Genomic DNA, 13,265 nt, shown 5'->3' with positions numbered 1-13,265 from the left:
AGGGCACCTGGGTCGCCCAGTTGGTTAAGCTTCCGACTCTTGATTTCAGCTCAGATCATGATCTCACAGTTTATAGGATAAAGTCCTGAGTGGGGCTCTGAGCTGACAGGATGGAACCTGTTTGGGATTCTCCCTCTGCCCTCCTTTGCTCGCTCATGCGTGTGTGCATATGCACTCTTCCTTCCTCTCTCTCAAAATAAATAATAAAAAAAAGGATGAAAACGAACCCAATTTAAAATTTTTTAAATAGGCAATTTTAAAAATAGGCAAAACATCTGGGGGCACCTGGGTAGCTCAATTGGTTGAGTGTCTGGCTCTTTTTTTTTTTTTTAATTTTTTAAATGTTTATTTATTTTTGAGACAGAGACAGAGCACGAGTGGGGGAGGGGCGGAGAGAGAGAGGGAGACACAGAATCTGAAACAGGCTCCAGGCTCTGAGCTGTCAGCACAGAGCCAAATGCGGGGCTTGAAGCCACAAACTGTGAGATCATGACCTGAGCCGAAGTCGGACGCTCAACCGACTGAGCCACCCAGGCGCCCCTAGTGTCTGACTCTTGATTTCAGCTCAGGTCATGATCTCCCGGCGAGTTCAAACCCCACATCACACATCGGACTCCAAGCTGAGAGCACGGAGCTTGCTTAGGATTCTCTCTCTCCCTTTCTCTCTGCCCCTGCTTGCACACACGCGCACGCGCGCACACACACAAACACACACACACTCTCTCTCTCTCTCTCTCTGTGTCTCTCAAAATAAATAAACTTAAAAAAAAAAAAAAGGTTATTACTACTTAAAGGGAAGCTTGGTTGTCCTCAGACCAGGAGGTAGGCAGCGCACAATCGACTTCAATTTGTTTGAAATTAGACTGGCAGGAATGAATTTTACCAGTGAATGATTCCAGCCAATGAAGTAAAACTCACTTATTGCTCCATTACCTGAAGCAGGCTTGACTGGGGATCCATCACTAAGGTGCAAGAACTGAGGTCACATGCCTTAAAGAAGGGCCTCCCCAGTATATAAGTCTTTTCAGTGTAGCCACTGGTAGCCACCTTAATATGAACTAGTCACCCAGCATACTCTGCTCTAACCTGCCAGGGAATTTGCCAACCCTGGCTTAAAGGGGAATAAGAGGAAGAAGGCAAACACGGGAGCCTGGCAGATAAAGTTCAACAGCACTTTCTCTGGGGCCCATCAACACACCATGTAGGGGGAGGTCTCTGATTTTTAGGGGAGAAATGCTGTTTAAACCTGATTCTAAACAAAACCTCATTGTCCAACAAAACACAAGGCCTGGTCCTGACTTCAACTGAAAAGCAGCTGCTGTCAGCACTGGTTGAGAAACAAGAACCTAGAGGCTGAGATAAGGGCTGGCTAGGGTCGAAGGACCACGGGGACAACATGGGAAGCTTAAGGTTTTTTGTTTTTGTTTTTTCCTATGACCACTGTTACTCAAGAAGGGAACATGTTTTCTGTTAATCTTCTTGAAACTAGATGGGAATGTCAGATTTCAGTAAAGTCGTGCTAAGGACAATGGGAGGGGCTGAGATAAGAATGTATCAATCAGGGGTGCCTGGGTGGCTCAGTCCGCTAAGCATCCAACATCGGCTCAGGTCAGGATCTTGCAGTTTGTGAGTTCCAGCACCAGGCGGTGTCGGGCTCTATGCTGACAGCTCAGAGCCTGGAGCCTGCTTTGGATTCTTTGTCTCCCTCTCTCTCTGCCCGTCCCTGCTCATGCTCTGTCTCTGTCTCTCTCTCTCAAAAATAAACATTCAAAAAAAAGAATGCCATCAATCATTTCAATCCTATTCCTCACTTAACCGACTCACCTTTAGAGACCTTGTAGAATCAGAGGCAGTAAATAAGCTTCAAATGCACAAAAAGACTTCAGTAAAAAAAACATGCAGGCAGAAGGGGCTAAGTCCCTTTGGTATTCATGCAACACCAACACTCCCAACATGCCCTGTGGCAATGATTTCACCCTGACCTCAGATCTTCACTCCCATTCACTCAATCCACCATCAAGTCTTTCCAGCTTCAAATGTATGCCCTTGGAGCCATCTATTCTCCAATTCTACCATTACCTTAGTCCACACCACTATCACTTCTCACCTGCTGGTTTTCCTGCTTCTAACTCTTATGCCTTCTTTATAATCAATTCTCCAGACTGTGGTCATGGTGCCCTTTTTAAAATGTAGCTTAGGGGCGCCTGTGTGGCTCGGCCGGTTGAGAGTCCGACCTTGGCTCAGGTCATGATCTCACGGTCCGTGAATTCGAGCCCCGAGTCAGGCTCTGTGCTGACCGCTCAGAGCCTGGAGCCTGTTTCAGATTCTGTGTCTCCCTCTCTCTCTGCCCCTCCCCTGTTCATGCTCTGTCTCTCTCTGTCTCAAAAATAAATAAACGTTAAAAAAAATTTTTTTTAATAAAAATAAAAAAATAAAATGTAGCTTAAAGCCATCTGGTGGTTCCAAGGCCTACATGATCTGACTCCTGTATCTCTGACCCTACGAGAGCCATTCTTCCTCCTCACTAGGTGTGTTCCCACCTGTGTTCCCAGAGGCTCCACTGTTCTCTCTGAAACACTCAGATCTTTAGAGTTCAGCAAATATCACCACCTCAAAAAGCCTGTCTACGCTGATGCAGTACCCCCGATCCTTCCCTATCACACTACCTCGTTTTAGTCTCACTCCTCCACTAACTGAAATTATTGGATGTGAATATTTCCTTGTAACTGCCTAAAGAAATAGTGGAAAAATAAATAGGAACTGATTTTTTTTTTTTAAAGTTTATCAATGGGGTGTGAGACTTACCTATCTTCTTTATCATTTTAATTTCTGGCTATAAAAATGAATCACCTAGTCAAAAACCATATTCCTGGGGCGCCTGGGTGGCACAGTCGGTTAAGCGTCTGACTTCAGCCAGGTCACGATCTCGCGTTCCGTGAGTTCGAGCCCCGCGTCGGGCTCTGGGCTGATGGCTCAGAGCCTGGAGCCTGTTTCCGATTCTGTATCTCCCTCTCTCTCTGCCCCTCCCCCGTTCATGCTCTGTCTCTCTCTGTCCCAAAAATAAATAAATGTTGAAAAAAAAAATTAAAAAAAAAAAAAAACCATATTCCTTATTTTTAAAACAAAAACTTCAATTATTTATGCATTCCTTTGTTGTCTATTTTCCCTTCCAGAATGAAAGCTCTTTGAGAACTGGGACCTTGTTTACATAGTGTTATGACAAGCCCTGGAAATGTAATCGGGGCTCATTAAATATTTGCTGAATATTCAAATGTATCTACAACAGCTAAAACCAGCACAGCCACAAGTGGACGCTCTTCAGGTCACACAGGTGCTCCTACCACCATCTCCTTGTTGCTACTTCTTTACTCGGTGCAGGAACCAGGCCACAACCACACCCAACTCCTCCCCAGTGCCTTTTCTCCCCATGAAGCCCCCTCCAAAGTCCTCCAAGTCCCTCACATCCAACCAATCTGCTCTTGCAATTTCAACTATTAGTTACAGAAGAGCCACTCTTCAGACCTGACCTCTCTCAAGCTTCATGTCCTCGTCACCGTCTGTTCTACCTTTTCATCATGCGTATCCAATCACCTCAATCCAGCTTGTTAAACCAGCCCTGCACACTTGTCCTTCAATTTCTTTCAGTGGAACTTTCTTTCTCTCAGTCACCTAAGAATATGTCAGTCACCTCGGACTTCATCCTTTCCCTTATTCTCCATGGCCAAACCAGTGATAAAATTTAAGAGATTCTCTTCCTTAGCAGGCTTCATTTCCCCACCCCTACCCCAGTTCTGGACCATTGCAATAACATCCAGACTGAAGTCTGTGTTTCCAGGGCCTGCCCTCCTGAATTCCATCCTCCAGGCAGCCTCCAGATTCACTTTGCTTGATTTTACTTCAATGGGTTACTCCCGATTCAAACATTTTCTAGGAGTCCTCATTAAATACCACAGTAGCCCAACAACCATCCGCATCAGAATAACATGGGGTGCAGATTCCTGAATCCCATCTTCAGAGAGGATTCGGTAGGACCAGGAATCTGTGGTTTTTTTTTTTTTTTTTTCTTTTTTTTAAGTAGGCTTCACATCCAGCCCAACACAGGGCTTGAACTCACGACCCTGAGATCAAATCCTTGAGCTGAGAGCACAAGTCAGAGGCTTAACCAACTGAGCCACCCAGGAATCTGCATTTTTAACATTCCAGATGATCCTCACATGAGTCAGTAAATAAAATCCAGATTTCTCAGCTTGGGTTTGAAAGGCTTATTTCCATTTGCTTCTACCTTGAACTGCCGTATGAACTGTGCTGGTCTTAACACTAAACTCCTGGAATAAACCTTCCAAACTTGTCTGCAGGCCTTTACTCCACTAAGCCTCTTCCTTCTGAATCCCTATATTTTATTTACCTTTTCCAGGCACAACTCAAGCCCCACTCTCTCCATAAATATCTCTTGCGTATTTATTCCTCTAACGTGATACTTTGCAAAGGCTACTCTCAACACTGTTCTCTTTTCACCTGGATATACGTCACAAGCTCCATGATGGGTCTTCATAGGGAATCCCGGTATACCTATAACAGACAAATGCAAAGCTAATCTGGCAGAAGGGGGCAGATCACTGCCCTAGTTTGACCTCCTCCTCAGCAATGCCTCCCACGTCTCCTCCCCAAACAACCTCACCGGCACTAGGCTCCCTAGAACAAGGTTTCGAAAACCATGGACTTGGGGGTGATGGGTACATTCAATGTCACTCATACATCCACAAAGCTGTTAAAAATAGGTGAGCCTCAGGGGCACCTGGGTGGCTCAGTCGGTTGAGCATCCGGCTTCGGCTCAGGTCATGATCTCACAGTCTGTGAGTTCGAGCCCCGCGTAGGGCTCTGTGCTGACAGCACAGAGCCTGGAGCCTGCAGCCTGCTTCGGATTCTGTGTCCCCCTCTCTCTCTGCCCCTCCCCCACTCATGCTCTGTCTCTGTCTCAGAAATAAATAAACATTAAAAAAATTAAAAAAAAAATAGGTGAGCCTCAGTGGCTCAGTAGGTTAAGCATCCAGCTCTTGATTTTGGCTCAGTTCATGATCTCACAGTTGATGTCCCCAGCCTGTCTGGGATTCTTTCTCTCCCTCCCTCTCTGTCCTTCCCCTGCACTCTCTCAAAATAAATAAACAAACATTAAAAAAAAAAATCTGTTAAAAATAAAACAAAAAAACTTGACTAAACGGATAAGAAAGGAGGATGGGGGCGCCTGCATGGCTCAGCCGGTTAACCAACCGACTTTGGCTCAGATCATGATCTCATAGCTAGTGAGTTCCAGCCCCACGTCAGGCCCTGTGCTGACAGCTCAGAGCCTGGAGCCTGCTTCGGATTCTGTGTCTCCCTCTCTCTCCGCCCCTCCCCTGATCGCACTCTGTCTCTCTCTCAAAAATAAATAAAAACATTAATTTAAAAAATAAAAAGGATAAAGAACTGCAAAACATTCTTAAACAAAATGACTTCAAACACCCTTTCTTTCTGTTTACAGAGCTAGCTTAGCCCAATATCTACCCCCTCCACCCACCCACCTCACCAAACGCAGGGCTCTTGCAGTAGATCCCCAACTGCCGTCCGGGGCTGCAGCCTCTGCTCTTCTAGAGCAAGCAGTCTCAGGAAGCACACCAATCTGCTTTGTCATCTTTATCTGGCATCCACAAACTGCCCGTTTCATTCCGCCTTCCACGCTTTGAGATGTAATTTTGCCTCAAGTTTCCTCCTTAGTTGAGAGTGAATGATGAGCAACCTACGCTAGAAAATCTATGGCTGTTGTTTCAAACCATCAAGTCTCCAGGGGCCAGGTCCAGACCAACTTGGACAAGGTATCTATTTCTACAGAAAGCAATTATTCATTACCCACTGATCAAATCACTCTCCTATATTACAGAAGTGGGTGTGGCCCTTGGGACCTGCACTTTCCTTTTCCTCCTCCACCTAGGTTGTCTCTCACCGTCACCAGGGGGAACTCAGGACATCAGAAATGGCTCAGAGTCTACAATTCGAAAGCTCTCTAATGAGACTGCTTTAATCGCTCAGTAGATATGTTAGAAGATAGAACTGTCTTATCTGGAACCAAGCTGAATGGGGAGGAATATAGGAATCAGACTCCATTTCTCTTATGAGATAAATCCCAAGCTATGTCTCCCTAAAAAAATGTGGAGGAGCAATGAACTTCTTGAAGGCCTCCTGAGAAAGGAAGGTCAATACCGTAGCCCTATGAGAAGGGAGGGTCAATACCACCAGTTAAGAAAGCCAGCTTTTACAGAACACAGTTCAGTAATGCAAAAGGAGTTGGCCAACCTGAGAGAAAAATCTAGCTTACAGCACCTAGAGCTGAGGGAGGTAAATCTACTAATTACTGAAAAGTGAAAACTGCTGGAGGCTTAACATAATTGGGTGACTAGCTCTCCTAAAGCCTTCGCTTTTATCACCAGAAAGGAACCTCTTCCCTCCTCCTGAGTGAGGGTGGACGGTGGTCCTCTGGGGATAGTCCACAGGTTCTGCTGGTGAAACTATTTTCCTAACAAAACTAAGATGGGATTCGCCTTTTTAACTGTGCTGGCCTTCCCACTGACGGTACAAAAGCGATGGGGGGTCAACATTTGGTGCCGGAACAAGAAGTGAGACAATGGCACACCAAGTTAGATCCTTCACCACCACACGCTTCCTCACCACACAGTGAAAGAATGCCAGCTTTACCCAAGAATGTCCTTGATGGCAGAGTAAAAATTCTATTAAAGCTCAATTCTGGAGGGCATCTTTTTAATATTCTGTGTGACAAAACAAGAAGCACGTATAAAACACCTATGTGGCATACAGAAGGTGATGGCTACCTCTAAGGAAAGCACTGTGCGTATGAATTGCAAAATTTTTCTGTGGAACATCATGCTCACTTGGAAGAATAAATGACACAAAAGCGATGGGTTATTCAGACTTTGGCATCTGGCAAACATTTTCTAGAAAATAAAACAAAGTGAGACTGGCAACTCGAGAAAAAAACAACTGACAGTATTTGTTGCCAATGATAAAATTTGAGCTTCCAAGAGAAAATTAGAATTTTGGCAAAACTGTATCTGCCGCCATGAGCTTGACAGCTTCCCAACACTTAACCCTTTTTCTGATGAGAGTGTGGTGATATGATTTTTCTGACACTGTTAATGTGTCAACATTTGGAAGAGCCACGTAACTCAGTGAAACCAGTATTTTCCAGATACCTATCACACAATGCTACAGAATCCTCTCTGGGTAAAAGACGCAGTCAAAATGAGAGACAGACCAATGGATTTTAATATAACAAAGTATGAAAAGTTCACTGGTATCATTTCAGATACCACACTGTAATAACTTTCATAAAACCATCCCTTGTTAACTTGTGTGTAATACCAAAGAAGAATATCCACAATTATCTGAAAAGGCTATTAAAAATACTCTTCCTTTTCCAACTAAATGTCCATGTGAGGCTGGATTTTCTTAATAATTCAACCAAAACAACAAATCTGACTGAACACAGAAAGAGATATGAAAATCCAGCTGTCTTCTATTAGGCCAGACATTAAAGAGATTTGAAAAAATGTCACTCTTCTACTAATCTTTTTGAAACAATATCATTTTTCATTTTAAAAATTCTACATTAACTTGTAATGGCTTTATTTCTAAATGAATTAATATATATTTCAACTTCTAGTACGGTAACTATCAAGATTATGTATCCCAATTAAAAAATATATTGAAGATCCCAAAGAGCTTCTGAAGTGTATAAAGAAGTCCTAAGAGTAGTAAGTCTGAACACTCTGGTCTAGAATACCACTGTCTGTCCAGAATACCCCTGAGGGCTCCCAAGGACAAAGTTCTTTGTGGCACCTGGGTGGCTCAGTCGGTTAAGCATTCATTTCAGCTGAGGTCATGAACCCAGGGCTGTGAGTTTAAGCCCCACATCGGGCTCTGGGCTGACAGCTCAGAGCCCGGAGCCTGCTTTGGGTTCTGTCTCCCTCTTCTTCCCCTCCCCTGCTCGTGCTCTGTCTCTCTCAAAAATACATAAATAAACATTTAAAAAATAAATAAAGTTTAATTCTAAAATTTTTCATCACAAGTTTAAACAAGTTTATTCTTCTGTTAAAAGGAGACAGAAGGGCACCTGGGTGGCTCAGTAGGTTAGCTTTCCAATTCTTGGCATAGCCTCGGGTCATGACCTCGCAGTTCATGGAATAGAGCTGGGTGCATCGGGCTCTGCGCTGAGAGTAAGAAAACTGCTTGGGATTCTCTCTCTCTCAAAATAAATAAATAAACTTAAAAAAAAAAAGGAGGTAGAAACTACTAAACATTTTATAAAAAGAACTAAGTTAACCATAATTGGAATAAGCATTTCATGATTTAATAAAATAATTTTTAGCTATCTTATTGAATAACACACACCTAAATTAAAAGAAATCTCTTTAAAAGCTTTTCACGCAAGTTTGATCCTATAGCTTGAAAAACCCGTGGTCCCAAAAAACATTCTCATCACATTTAACTGTGGGGTTCTTCTGAATTCAGAATATCACAGACTTCACCCTAACACCAATGTGTATTAGGGGGAGAGGAAGCCTTCTGGGTTTTCAAAGTAATTTAATCACCAAAGGAGGCCTTCCTGAAATCAGTATTTCCAAATGCTTTGTTTGGCAACCCAAGGTTTTTACACTTGGGATAATACAGGGAAGTGTGAAGGATATAACATCCCTCCCCAGGCCCCCCTCCACCTGCCTTTTCTTGTAAAGTCAGTTTCAGAAGAGTTCATTTGAAAGCTGAGGATCTGGAAATGGAGCCTTCTAAAGCTATATACGCAGGTGTATCCCTTGGAAGTCTTGGGCCCCAATTACCCTGCTTGAAAAACCACTGCTCTTGAGGATACTGTTCTCTTTAACAAAACATCCAAGGCCCTTTGTGATCTAACCCCTATTAATTTTCCTTTTCTTATTTGTCACTGGATAGCTACCTCTAAATGCACCTGAGGCCTGTCAAACTGCTTCCAGTTCTCTTTTTAGGCCTTGCTGTATTTTCTCTAAAGTTATTTTGTATCTGGAATGTGTTCTCACTTCTTTATTCCCAGAAAACACTTGATAACTTTTCAAGGTTCCATTCCACCAATCAATAAGCAGCTGGTTGCCTTCTGGGCACCAAGGGGGTGCGTTTTATGCAAACAGTGGCTCAATATTTACTGCAAGAAATGAAGGACGGAGGGAACACTGTCCCAAAGGGTCCCCCAGCTATTTGTTGATTGGCTAAACCAACAGATGATGAAGTTGAGGAAGATGTGATCTGGAGTATCTGGGGGAGCAAGGATTACTCAACAAAGGAGGAAGGATTCAAACATTTCCAACATCCAGAAAGAGAATGTGAAGACCAGGGAATGGGGATGATATAATTTTCCGAGCAAGGCTGGGTTAAATATCTAACGTTCTATCGGAGCACACACCACACAGTATGGCAAATGCTAGTTTACTTGATGAAAATCTCTAGACTACAAGCTCCGCGAAGACATGCCTGCCTTGTTCACCACTACACCTCCCCAGCGCCTTCCACAGTCCCTGGCTCATTAAATATTTGTCGATATTTGTAAAACACTGTTGAATGAATGATTAAATAAAGGGATGAACAAATGAAGAGTTAACGTTTACAGGATCTCAAACCCTATTTGAAACTCTACAGTTTGGGAATAGTATCTCTCTACACCTACTGAAGGTGGGGAACTAAAAAAGTGGATATCCGCGTTCACTTCACCTATGAAGCCTGAGAGGTAGCTTGGGCTCACACACAGGCGAGGAGAATTTAAACCGCAGCGCGGCGGGAAAGAGGAGGCACGGAGGCCCAGGGTGAGGGGATGCTGCAGGGTCCGGGCGCCCAGAGGCGGGGCTGACTAAGTTCACGGGGCGTGGCGGAGGGGGAGAAGGGTCCCCAGGACGCGCGAAGACCCGGCCCGGTGGAAGGCCGCAGCCCCCTCGCCTACCCGGAGATGGAGAGCTGGCGGGCAGGAAGCGGGGCTGGGGCGGGAGCCGCCGGAGGGCTTGGGGACCCGCGCGAAAGAACCGGGGCAGAGGGAGGGGCAAGAGAGTCGGGCCGGCGGCGGGTCGTTCCCCCGGCTTCACCGCCACACTCACCTAGCGGACCGAGCTTCGCCCCGGCTCGGCGCCGGCTCCGCGCTGCTTCCTCCCTCGGCCTGCTGGGGCGAGCGGGCGGCCTCAGACGCCCCTAGCAACCACACACCACCACGCGACCCGCGCTCCCAGCCGCCGGCGCCGCGGCCGCCTGCCACGCACTGCGCGCGCCCCCAGCGGACGGACAGAGGGCCTGGAAGGGGCTATCTCGGCAGGGAGGGAGGAGGGCTGGCGCGCGGAATCTCGGGGGTTGTGGGACCTGGGAAGGCCGGCCGTCACCAGCCGCGCGCAAGCGCAGTCGCTTCAGTGCGCGTGAGACCCGGAGAGCAGAATTCTGGGAGTTGTAGTCCCGAGACTGAGTCCCTGAAAGACTATATTCTGGGATTCCAGGATTCTCTCCTTTTCTGGGCCCTGATTCCACCTCACCTCTATGGACTGACTTGGGCCGTGCCTTAATTCGCTCCTCTAAAATCAAGGAATTAAGGCTTTATTGAAGAATTTTCTTATTTCTCAGCAAAAGCCTTGTGAGTTTGACTCCAGTAAAGGACACGCGGCCACATCCCTTGTTTCCCTCCAACCCACTTTCCCCTAACTCCAGTCCACTCAGAGTACTATTACAACCTCCTGCTTTATGAGCTTCAGGTATGAACTTTAGGAAACACTGACTCCAATTCATTATCTCCCTAGGCAAGGCAGACGGTGCCCTAGATGTCCTCAGTCCCATATGACCCTAGACTTAATGGATCTGAAAATCGAAAGAGAGCTGGAGGGTGAAAAGATCTTTTCTAAACAGTAGGCTACAGAAATAAAGGGAACAATAAAAGGTGAGACTAACCTAATGAAAACAATCTGGACCAGAGCAAGGATGCGTAGTAAATCATTGATTTCAGCAACAGTATGACGGATGCTAAAACCATTGGAGGACTGATTGGGGGATCCCCTATAGATTTTAACCAATCTTAGATCGTGTATTGTGGGACAGCTATAATTATGTTTCCTAATGTGATGCAATTTAAACTACACAATATTTAGGAAGTAGTGAATTTTTGTCAAAAAATTGTTGAATCTGGGGTGCCTGGGTGGCTCAGTCGGTTGAGCATCAGACTCTTAATTTTGGCTCAGGTCATGATCTCATGTGTCATGAGATCAAGCCCAAGTCAGCATGGAGCCCACTTGGGATTCTCTTTCTCTGCCCCTCCCCTGCTCATGCTCTCTCTCTCAAAATAAATAAACATTTTTTAAAAAGTTGAATCTGAATCTAATCAAGCGTTTGTCTCCAACTTCCAGTAAAAAGAAATAATGACACTGCAAGAAAGCAATCCGACAAATCCAGAAGGTGGGCCAATGTACAGACAAATGACCTCATTTCTTCAACGATTTCAGAGTATTAAAAAAAGGTGTTCTAGATTGTAGGAGACTTAAGAGGCATTATCAAATGCAATGAGTGGACCTTGTTTGGATCCTGAGTCAAACAAACCAACTGTAAAAGATATTTTTGAGACAGTGGAGAAATCTGAATATGGGCTGGGGACATTAAGAACAAAGACAGATGTTAGGAAACCATTATTGGGGTGTCTGGGTGGCTCTGTTGGTTAAGTGTCCTGCTTCAGATTCTGTGTCTCTCTCTCTCTCTCTGCCCCTCCCTGGCTTGTGCTTTCTCTCACTCTCTCTCTAAATAAATGTTAAAAAAATTTTTTTAATGGAATGGGTAGAACCAGTGTGGCAAAATGTTTATAATAGCTGAATCTGTGAGATCAGAGTTTGGGAGCTTATTATGCTATTCTATTTTTATGTTTGAAAACGTTAACTTCCCTCTCCCACCAAAAGAGTTAAAGCAGACATGCACTCATACATACGCAAAATGAAACATGGGCACAAACGCTCAAACCTTCCAGACGTTCTGTGAATTCCAGACACTTCTCACAGCACTCACTTCTAATCCTCTCAGCACTTTGTGCAATGATATAAAATGGTGTAAGATTGTTTATAGATTTTTAATCCCCTAGATTGTATGCTCACAAGGATGGAAATATGTTTTCTTATTATGCTTCCTCATAAAATGATTAACTATTGCTTTATGTGATAACCCAAAAAGTCTGTATATTTAATTTCTCTACATCGAGTGTTTTATATGCCAGACAAGCATGATATCTCTAGCTAGTATTTAATGAATTATTTGGGGGGGGGAAGGAATAATTCTTTCCTAAAGAATACTTCTTTCCTGGGTGCCTGGGTGGCTCAGTCGGTTAAGCGTCTGACTTCAGTTTGGGTCATGATCTCACGGTTTGTGAGTTTGAGCTCTGTGTTGGGCTCTGTGCTAACAACTCAGAGCCTGGAACCTGCTTTGGATTCTGTGTCTTCCTCTTTCTCTGACCCTTCTCCGCTAGCACTCTGTGTGTGTCTCTCTCTCTCAAAAATAAATAAACATTAAAAAAATAAAAAGAATAATTCTTTCCTAAGGTAATTCTTCCTAGTTTATCTTTTGGGGGGGGGGAAATCTAGATTTTAAAACACAATACTTATTTGTCTAAATCCAGACAAGTCTTAGTGAAGTACTGTGGCTTTGTGGGTTTCTGTTTTTTAAATTTTTTTTCTTTTTTTTTTTTTTTTGGAGAGAGCTCAAGTTGGGGAGAGGGGCAGAAGGAGAGAGAATCTCTCCCGCTCAGCACGGAGCCTGACAAGGGGCTCCATCCCATGACCCTGGGATCATGACCTAAGCTGAAATCAGGTGCCCCAGCTATGGCTTTGTTAAAAACAAAAACAGAAGTTCTGATCTGTTAAAGATAAACACCAAGGTAATATGGGTTACATTATATATTTCCCAAGATGTGTTTTAAAATACTTGAATAGAAAAAGAATAGATATGGTAGCTTTTGGAACAGTAATGGAATTCACTGAACTAATGTCTCTAATTTTGTGTGTTTAAAAATTTCCAACTAATAGACTTAATATGTTCAAAACTGAACTTGAATTCTCCCACCTACCACCACTCCACTAATAGCCTCCCCCATTTGAGTTAATGGCAATTCCATTCTTCCAACTGCTTAGGCCAAAAACCTTGGAGTCATATCCTTGTCTGCTTTCCTTCGTTCACACCCTCACATCCAA

General features: G+C 44.3%; 1 protein-coding gene across 1 annotated transcript in view; it reads right to left on the bottom strand.

Moving 5' to 3' along the window:
• TTLL4 (tubulin tyrosine ligase like 4) overlaps positions 1–10,424 on the bottom strand; it is a 38,192-nt gene extending 27,768 nt beyond the window's left edge. The window contains exon 1 of the mRNA XM_030325062.1: positions 10,161–10,424. The gene's annotated coding sequence lies outside the window, so the exon portion shown is untranslated. The remainder of the gene's footprint in view (positions 1–10,160) is intronic.
• Positions 10,425–13,265: the final 2,841 nt, after the last annotated feature.

This window comes from Lynx canadensis, chromosome C1 (assembly GCF_007474595.2).
Source record: "Lynx canadensis isolate LIC74 chromosome C1, mLynCan4.pri.v2, whole genome shotgun sequence".
NCBI classification, from domain to species: domain Eukaryota; kingdom Metazoa; phylum Chordata; class Mammalia; order Carnivora; family Felidae; genus Lynx; species Lynx canadensis.
Note: the sequence above shows the minus strand (reverse complement) of the source record. Positions and strands in the feature narration are given on the sequence as shown.